Raw genomic sequence first — 10,667 nt, forward strand, 5'->3', positions numbered from 1 at the left:
TGTGAAGCTTATGCTCTCCCTCTCAAGACGCATAAAGCTTGCTGCAGAAGAACCCTACTGTGTGTGGTGTCCTCATTCGCGGGCGAATCAGCGAACACTCACACATGTAGTTATTTCAGATTTGGAATATTAAATGAAATTGTTCTTTAAAGTCTAAAATAAATGTTGGATCTCAAAAACAAGTGAAAGAAGTATATAAATTCTCTCATTAATGATTTTTGTCTCAAGCATGTTAAAAATGACATTCATTTAAATATATGAACCTAACTAAAATAGGAAGTAGAAATTTCACATATTCTTTTTTAACATTAGCCTTGATTTCAAATATGCTATAAAAAATAGCAGAATTCTACAATGGTTCAAATTTGATTTCTGTTGGGTTCTTCTACTGTATGACTTTGTGGCTAATGAGGAAGTTGCTGAGTTTGCTAGATCTGCTTACTGCTCTAAAGCCTGCTCCACGAGCATTGTACTTTGGCAGGCTAGGTCACCTGATATAGCAATAAGAAAACAAACAGCCCACTGTTTGTGAATACTTGTCAATATAAAGACAGAGAAAGTATTTGGTGGTTTTCTGGGAAGAGGTCAGGAGAGTCAGACTTTGTATTAAACTTCTTGTTTTCTTCCAAAGGGGCTGCCAGCTGGGGATTTAATTTATTTCAGCAGAGGGGACAATGGAGCAGTAGGATTAGATGAAATGCTTATCTCTGTTATATTCTCTCTCCTCGGAGCAAAGTAGAGCAAACTGTCATGAAATTCTCCCAATAGAGTGCAGTTAAAAGCAGTTCTAACACTCTGAATATTCCACAGTGATATTCCTGTAAGAAGTCTGTCTCTGTTTGCTATTGGTCACCTGAGTATGCACAAAGCTGAAAACATTTTCTAGGCTTACAGCAATTAAAATACGCATAGAATAATTATTTCACATATACTTAAGGATTTCATTTTTCATTTTGATGCTGGTTGGAAGTTCTCTAGAAAGTAAAGAACAAGGTTCTAAGAATGCCTTGCACATTCAAGTGACGAACAATATATTGATGGTGGATATGGGCTATTCTGAAAGGGTAGTCATATACTGACAGTTCTCAGTACACAATGCAAGTGCCCACTAGCTTCTTTATATCTTTCTCCTTTTGAAAATAGCACCTCATTTATATTCATGTGCACACACAGAGGACACTGGGATAATGGCTTATGTGACTTTCATACCTTTAGTATGCATGCCTGTTGTAGAAGGTATTATTATTGTCTTCACTTTACAAGGCACAAATGTTTGAGCTGTCACCGTGCTAAATGTTCCCATGCATTATACCCTTGAATGTTTCCAGCCACCTTAGGAAGTAGGCATTGTCAGCATCTCCACAGTACAAATAAAGACTTAAGTGTCAGACATAGGTGTTAAGGTACCCACTGCCATTGTAAGCACAGAGTCTGCAAGGAGACCTTGCAGGGGTCATGCCATTACTTCTGATGGGTACCTACTTATCGGTTAGAGTGAGAAGCATCCAATGCCTGAAGCTATCATCTTTACTACCCTACTTCAACATTGCTGGATTTCTTACATTTTGAATAAATTGAGCAGATAAAAGAGCCTTTCCTTTCTTATTTGCAACAGGGCCTCTCACTGAATCTGGAGGTTATAAATTTGGTTGACCCATGTGTTCCAGAGATCTGCCTGTCTCCTCCCTCCCCAGTCCTGAGGTCACAGACACACACCCACACATCTGACTTTTTCTGTGCACGTTGCAGATCTGAAATTAGGTACTAATACCATCAGGGTCATTTCCAGTCCCTTTAAGATAAATTTTAGATTCACTGTGTGCATATTTGTGTATTTTTCATACTTGCCCATGGTATTGCTGTGGTTTGAATACATTTACCCTGTGACTCTCATGTACTAGCAGCTTGGTCTTGTATTGGTGTTGAGGCAGTGGAACATCTAGGAGGTAGTTCCACCAGTTTGCCAATGAGACACATTCAGTTCATGGGAGTACAGTACTTGGAGTGGATGGGCTTTCCAGCCAGCCTGTCTTGTCAGTGCTTTTCCACAGTGCCAGAAGATGGAACATTCCAGAAATGACAACAAATCAAACAAACAAAACTGACAGCTCTTCTGATGGTAGTTTGACTTGTCCTAAAAGGTTAGGATCACTACCTATGAAATACAGAGTTAAGTAGAGGACCTGGTGCAGACCCAAGCAAGGCCTGTCCTTGCCCATTCAGTCTCTGTGAGTTCCTGTGAGCTCTGCTTAGGTGATTTTGTGTGGTGTGTCATGTCCTCCATTTCCTTTTACTCGGCAGTCTTTCCTCCCCCTTTTTTGTAGGGTGTCTGAGCTATGAGGGGAGGGGCCCTATGGAGAACTTGAATTTAAACTTTCTCAGCATAATGGCTGGCTGTGGGTCTCTGTGTATGTTATGGCTGTTAGGCTGGTGTTTTTAAGTGGAGCTCCCAGGAGTGGGAGTGGATGTGTCTTTGACTCTTTTGCCTGTTCTTGGTACTCTTCCTCTTATTGGCTTGCCTTGTCCAGTTTGGATATGAAGGCCTTTGCCTTGTCTACACTGTATCTTGTTTTGTGTTTGGTTGTTTCTTGGAGACCTGCTCTTTTCTGAAGGGAAATGGAGGGGGAGTGAATCTAGGAGAGGCGATGTGGGGGAAATCTGGGAAGAGTGAAAGGAGTGGAAACAAGAATGAATTGGGAAGAATCAATTTTCAACTAAAAAAATTAAAACTATGAAATTTTACCTGAAGAAGAAAAGCCTTTTTCTAGTCTCATATCCACTACTAATCATTTTATGTTAGCGAATGTTGAGTCATCAGGGTGATGACATCGTTATAAATATTGGTACTTTCTGGATAACTTCTGGTTTTCCTGCAAGCTCACGCCCCCCGTCCCCCGAGTCACCTGTTCATTTCACCTGCCCCATTTCACCAACTGAGACGGGAGAGTAGAATACAGATACCTTTGAGGAGTCATAGGAGATACAAAGTCTCTTATTAAGCAATAAACTGATTGCTTAACTTTCACTTTGCATGGAAAGATTACTTTACATCCTATCTCAAAAATTGCATTTGGAACCTGAGAGTTGCTCAATTGACAGGGTGCTTGCCCGGCATGTACAAAGCTCTGGGTTTGAGCCCCAACACCAGATAAAACTGAGTGTGGTAAACCCCTGTAATTCCAATGCCTGGGAGGAAGGGGATCAGATATTCAAGGTTATCTTTACATACTTAGTGAATTTGGGGTTACATGAGATTCTCTCTATATATTAAAAAATATCAAATGAATAACAACAAAAAAAGTGCTATCCACTTTACTATCTAACTTTTTCTGAATTAGCCCTGGTGGTGATTTTTTAAAGACAGCAGGACAGACAAAAATCACAGAGTGACTTGACTATATTTACATTGAATGGCAGAATTTTGACTCACCACTCAACTCTTTATTAAAGTCATGGAATTTGAGTCATTCTATTATAGGTGGCTCTGGTGTTTATTTTTAATGCATTAAAAAAATAGCCATTTCGGAAATGTTAGGTGACAGAGATGAATGGCTTTCCTCTTGTACTCCACCCTTTATTCTGTAGGAACAGGATATTTACCTGGGCACATGGCTGCGTAGAACAGAAAAAAGTGCTTCACCTTTGATGTTAGACACAGCAGTGTTCTGAGTAAAAGTGTCTAAGTAGAATGCCACACACTAGCACTGGGACATCCCCCCTCCAGTACAGAACAGGTCTCCTGAATAGCCCAGGTGGCCCTCGAACTCATGCTCCTCCTGTTTCAGCATTCCAAGTGCCGGGATTACAACCGTCATGCAGCTTTCACTCTTTTAAGATAGCTCATGATAATTCTTTCCTTCTGCTGCATCCTGACTCGGTACTGCTCTTTGGGATATGCTCATGTCTCTTGGGCTCACGGGGGACAATAGAGCAGCTGTGACTTAGAATTCATTTGAGCCACTGGGACTTTGCAGAGCAGAGCTACCTGTCTGGGCCCAGATTTTCATTAATGTTACTTTAGGTGAGAGGGAAACAATTTTTATTTTGTGTAAACTACTCTGATTTCAGGTACCTATTACTTTTAGCTGAATAGACCTCATCTGTGTGTTTCACCCCAGAATCCTGTTTCTCAGCCCAAGTGCTTATGATGGCTCCCTCTGATGAAGGCTGTGGAAGTCTAGGGGTGTCAAGATTCTTGAAATTGGTGTGAGTTTGAATGTTGACCTGGAGATCTTGAAATGATGCAGAGTTATTTTATTTTTTATTTTTAAGGTCTAAAGTATGGAGGCATTCATTCATATTTGGCCTTAAACTTTTTAGCCACAGATTTTGTGTGTATGTGTGTGTGTGTGTGTGTGTGTGTGTATAGGAAGAAAGGGTCAGATATCCCTCTGAGGTAGAGTTATAGGCATGTCCAGGATGCTAGGCTTATTATGTGGGTGCTTCATGATTCCACAGCAAGAGCTATCAAACATTCCTCATTCCTACTGAACCAATATTAGTTTATATGTCTTCTGCTATGAAGAATTTTCAAAACCCAATCCACCATAGAAAAGCTGGGAAGAAAGGTACATAAGGGTTTGGTATGGAAAAGTCCACAGCACACTGATAAGGCTAGGGGCAGAAAGGCAGAAAGGGGGCAGGACAAAGAGAGGATTTCTGGGTACTTAGCTTAGTTAGGAAAGGTAAGTGAGGAGATACTTGGATGACTTTCTAAGGGCATTATTGAGATACTCACATGTGTTTGTGTCTCTGTATTGTCTTCATTTACCATTACATCTGCTCTATATCATGAGTGACAGCAAAACCCACACTGTAAAATGGGCATATCTATGGAGGTATTGCTTCACTGGGAAATAATCTGTAAGTGAAATGAGAGCTGAGAAACCATTTTTTAAAAATGATTAGATTAGACCATCTTGAGAAGGAACTGATGCTTATCAGAGAAAGATGTGTGGGCGCTGTTTTGAGGACTGGATTCAGGAAGATGGAAGTGCTATTTTCTTCAAGGTCATGTGACAAAGTATGGATCAAAGTTAGAGGGAGAAGAACACTCTTCTCTCCCATCAGGGAAGCCAACATCTCTCTTTCTCATCTCATCTCATCTGTTTCAGCTTTAACATTCTTGGTAAGGCTTTTGACACTTATATGGCTAACTTCATCTGCTCTGGGGAAAACATTGAGGTAGGAAGCCAGAGTAGCAAATGCCATGGGTAAACTATGAATCTGTGCCACTTGTGACATCCTTGTGTAGACCTCCTGAGGAGTTGAGGACCTTAAGAGAGGGTATTAGGGTTCTCACTGAGGTGGTATGAAAAAGAGCTTGTTAAAAACATCAGAGTTGGGGCAGGAAGCAGGAGTAGAAGAATGAATATCCATTAAAATGGAGTATTTCCAGGCCACATAGATTGAGAGTACAAGATCAATCCAGCCAAAATATCAGCACAAATGGGTGAAGGACTCATGAAATCCCTCCCTTACCTAGGGAGCTGTTGACAAGCAGATATCGATGGCTTCTGTGGGAGGGGAAGTCAGAGAAGAGCAGTTGGGGGATAGGAGAGAAACTAGAAGGGAGGAATGAGGATTCGGTTCGATCCAAACACATCATACTCACGTTTGAATATTAAATAAACATTAATTAGAATGCAGAGTGAGAAGGGCCTTAGAAAGCCCAGAGCCCATCTCCTTCCAGAGTTTAGTGCATAAAGGGCGTGAGAGAGACACAGTTGACATCTGAGGAGGTCAGGCTGCAGCTTTATGTAACGAAGGCTGGAGATGCCAGCTAATCAGCCTGAGGAGTTAGGTGTCAGCATCCTTCAAGGGATCAGGACTCTGGGAACACTGACATGATTAACATTTTCAAATTCAGAAGAATTCAGTTTCAGTAAATGGTCATTCTTCTTACTTAGAAGAATATATCAGAATATATGATAGGATTTTTAGAGCCCAAATCCACTAAATCATCCTTTGGGCTTCTCAGTGGCTTTATTATTGTCATCTATCCTCTGACCAGAATATGTCCTCTAATATGTTAATAAAATCAGTTTCAGTTAAGTTTAAACTTCTTCCTTTGAGCAATTGCTTTTGATGTGACATTTCTCTGGCCCCTACTATTTTAAAAGACATGAGCCTGAAAAAAATAGTTAAATAAAAAAAAAAAGACAGTTCTTTTGTGTGTGTTGGCACATTTAAGGATCAAAAATAGGTCACAGGGCTTTTGAAGTAGGTGTATTATAGTCATGTGGGCCATTCTGGAAGATGACAAGGAGCTTAATTTTAATGAACTAGGTTGACCCTAGAGTGATCAAAGTTGTAATATCCCATTTCGATTTGTAAATCAAACAGGTAGGTTGGGAGGCAATACAGGGTGTGTGACATCAGAAATTGCCTGGCTTCTGTTCCTATAATGAAATACAGAATTGTGTGGCATCAAAAAATTGCCCGACTTCTGCTTCTGTAATGCATCTGTGGCCTTACCATCTTACTGTCATTCCATACATAGGAAATACCTCCTAACTACAATCAAGTAGTCCTCTGGAGACATTTTCTGTCTCCTGAGAATCCTTCCAGTTTTGTTGTGGGGAGCATTATAATTAATAACACACAGATCATAACAGTAGTCACTCTGTTGAAAAGATATCTACACTCATATGCTTGCTATAACACTAGTAACGAGAAGCAAGGAAAGAAGGCACCATAAAATGTCCAGATGCTTATTTCCAACTGAATAAGGGAAATGGGATATGAACATGATCTCTCTCTCTCTTCCTCTCCCTTCCCCTCTCTGTCTCTCTCTGTTTCTCTGTTTCTCTCTGTCTCTCTCTGTCTCTCTGTCTCTCTCTCCAGCCTTTAAAGAAGAGGGAAATGCAGCCATTTGTAACAACATGAAATAGATGAGCCTATAAAACATCATGCTGTGTCACATCAGTTTAACACAGAAAGGCAAATCTCTTCATATGTAGATATTGAGAAAGCCAGATACATAGAAAGAGTAAGGGGGTTAGCAGTGATTATGGGGTGACATTAGTCAAAGGTCATGGATTTTTCTGCATTCTGGGACCAGGATGTAAGAATGCACACCTTAGAATTGGCCAGGTGAATGGGCACTAAGTACTCTTTACCACCATAGAAAAAAGAGGTGTATGGTGATGGACATGCTAATTGACTAATTTTGTTATTTACTTTACAGCAGAAACATATATTCAACACTGAGTTGGATACTTTACAGTTGTATAGTTGCCAATTACATATCAACATAGCAGTAAAATGGAAAAGACTATCTTAATAGATTAAACATAGCACTGACAAACATGCTTTTTTTTTGGCTGTTTTTAGGGCTGTGGCATATTTTTAAAAATAATCAATGTATATTGTGAAACAAGTCAGTATTCTGTAGGAAAATGAAGCTAAAGCGCTTCAAAAGCCTAATTTCCTGATCAAGATTTTGCCTGAGGCCAACTCTGTGTTTCTCTGAAAAGTACTTAGGAACTATGAATTCTCTCTGGAAACTTGACTCTACAAAGAGCTCCATAAAGTGAATTAGGGAAGTCAGACACCACGGGCTGAGCCTGGGCATCCTTGAGCCAGCTGCTCCAGACACAGGGTCATTGAGCTTCTCTGGTACTTGGGATGTGTATGTGAGAGGAGTCCTTGACCACGCCTGTGGCATTTTGGAGAAATCCATTTAGCAGCTTAGATAGAGTTGTCCCAAGCCTTATCTCCAGGTCACTTACAATCTTGACCTTTAAAATGGGTTGGAGTCTAAATTGTCAAGGTGAGAGAGGATGGGAAGCTTGTGGCACTGATGGGCAACTCTGTTTTGATGTAGTTTGGCTGTTATTACAGGCTGTTGGAAGGGAGGACCAGAGGCAATTGTCCTCTGGGCTTAAATGCTGAAGGGAAGTCAGTGATATGTAGACAGGAAGAGAGGGTGAGGAAGAGGGAGATGAGAGCAAGTAGTACCTATAGGTCCGATCCTTCAAGAAGACATTATTAAGGAAATCATGGTACCTTATGCTGACTAAAACTTGACCGAAAGATGTTCAAGGTTGGAAGACAGCTTTGCTTTCCTATATCTTGAATCACCAATAAGCAAACTTCTTCCTTTATGGAAATCATAAACCAGCTTTATTCTCCACATAGTTCATCACCAAAGGAGTATGCTTTATGAATACAAGCTCTTAAAATATAAACTGATGTTTGAGTCAAAAATTGAGGAATTGGCCACTGCTTTATTTCCTCTGTGCTTTTGGAGTTTTGAAGTTTAGGGTTTTCAAACTGCAACTGAGGCTTTTATTATGTTCCTAGGATATTTACCTCCTGACAGGTGGCTGCTGCCAGGTGAGAGATGGCACTCGACATTGTCATCAGCTGCTCAGCCTTCCTTTTCCCTGGCAGGTGCAGCTAAGCACACAGTCACCGCAGCCTGGATTCTCACTGTGCCTACCCATAAATGAAATACAACGGGCAGCAGAAATGAGCCCTATTACTAAATCACAGGTTCCTACCGCTGAGAGCATGGCTGCAAAACAAGAAAATAATCGCGTGCTAAATGATGCATTATCCATTAGAGATGATAACTCTCCTTTTGTTCTGCGGTGACATTTTACTCAGATCCAAGGCTCTTTTGCTGCAGAAACGTTCTTCATGGCTGTACTCTCCATTATTAGTTTTCCTCACTGGCATTTCTGCAGTTTAGATAAAATACCTTATTAGATATACTAGCCTTTTTGTACACTGCTGTTGCAGAAATCCATTTTTGGAAACAGGGTTTACGAAGGAAGGCTCAATAGTATGGATACTCTCTGGCTTAGCTGCCAGGCCCTTCAGGCTCTACCTTAGCTTTGGTCTGAGGTTGTCCTCTGCTCTGTATGACACTTTGGGCTCTGGTAGAGGGCTAGCATAAGAATCTTACTCAGTTCTTGGTACTGTTATATAAACAAGGAGATCTGCTCAAATGGTAGACTGTTAGTGCATACAGGTAAAAAGTTGGGTTTCTTTAATTTTTTTATGCTAATATTTCTAAGCCACAGGGTGCTGCCAGACACAAAATAAAAACAGGACAAAATTTTGCTTAGATTCCTTCATCCTAGCATTCCATCTGGGGCAATGGAAGGAAGGTAACAGTTTCTCATGGCTTCTTCTGTACAGCTTGATGTGTGAAGGGCTATGTGGTCACGGAAAGAGAGAGTCTGTAGATTTGAAAAGCTATCTGGGCTATTCTAATTTTGAGCTTGCTCTAGTTTGACTCTGACTCCCAGCCTCAATCCTCTGCCTCATGTGCTAATGTGAAAAAGCACAGGAAGTAGTGAGTTCTGACATGTCTGCCCCTAAGACCGCATCCTGTGCTTCCATGCTCTCTTCCACGCGTGATAGAATAGCACCCTGTAAAACTCTTCTGGGATGGTGAGAGTGTGTGCCATTGCAGATCATAAGCATCATTCCCCTTTGTTTCCACCAACCTTTTCAGATCCATACTGCCTTGCCTACTTTGGAAATACCAGTTAATATTTACAAGCATCCTTAAAGATCAGCCATGCTGTCTTAGAGCAGATCCTCAGAGGTCCTGCTGGTGAAATTACACTTCAAAGCATTCTCTCTTTCAGACTTATAAATCCATGTGGTGTCGGAGATGTGGCTTTGAAAATGAAACCCATTTTGAAAGCTGGAAGGAGAATGCAAGTCTGCATTAGTGGCTCCTCTCAGCAGTTTTGTCTGTCCGTCTTTAGGACTGTCAGTGCTCAGAGGGAAGGGGCTATGTTTCACTCACCACTCTTTCTCTAGCTGATTTCCAATCAATGTAAGAGAATGCAGGCCTGCAAGCACTGTTGAATAAATGAATGTGACAGCCTGAGGTAGCTTAAATCTAGGAGGTCACAGACATCTCCCGTTGAAGTCACAAGTTAGCTTAGGTTGATAAAAAAAAGAATCTCTTTAAATAAAGCTTTGCAAAGGCTGATTGATCACACACACACACACACACACACACACACACACACACACACACACACACACAAACGTACATACACAAATTTCATGCATACATTGTTGGTTCAGAATAGTGACTTAATAATCACGCCTTAAATCTTTCACAAGCATACTCTTGTAAAGTTTTATTTAATAGTATTCCTAATAACTAGAGGATGGTAATCCTGTTCACACACAAAAGCACCACTGATGTCTCGGCTGCCTTACATTCCTTTCTGATGGTTTGCTGATGTTCTCACTGAGAGTAGAACTTTCTGTGCTACAACTCTTGTCTCCGTGGCTAGCAGGAAACACTGCCATGAAGTTAGTCCAGAGGGAGCTAAATTCAGAGAGGCGTGCTAACCTGAGAATTTCAGCTTCACAGGAGGGGGGGGGGCATGCTTGTGTGGTCTACACATCTTGAAAAGATTTTGTGCTTGATCAGGAAAGAAACTCTCAAGGCTCTCAAGTTCACATTCTGTGTGCTTCCTCCTAACAGGGTGGCAGAATCCTCTGAATGCTTTCCTCCTACCAAAACGTCATAGCATATCTGCAGTGAATACTTACTGCTGCTAACTTGTCCTCACCACAGTAAGGAGAACAAATAGTTTAATTCTGTTTAAACCCAGTTTCAGAGCATCAAAGTGTCCTATGCATAGGAACATGAATGGTCAATTAAGTAAGAGTATTTCCTGACCCTC

The sequence above is a fragment of the Mus caroli genome, chromosome 2 (assembly GCF_900094665.2).
Source record: "Mus caroli chromosome 2, CAROLI_EIJ_v1.1, whole genome shotgun sequence".
NCBI classification, from domain to species: Eukaryota; Metazoa; Chordata; class Mammalia; order Rodentia; family Muridae; genus Mus; species Mus caroli.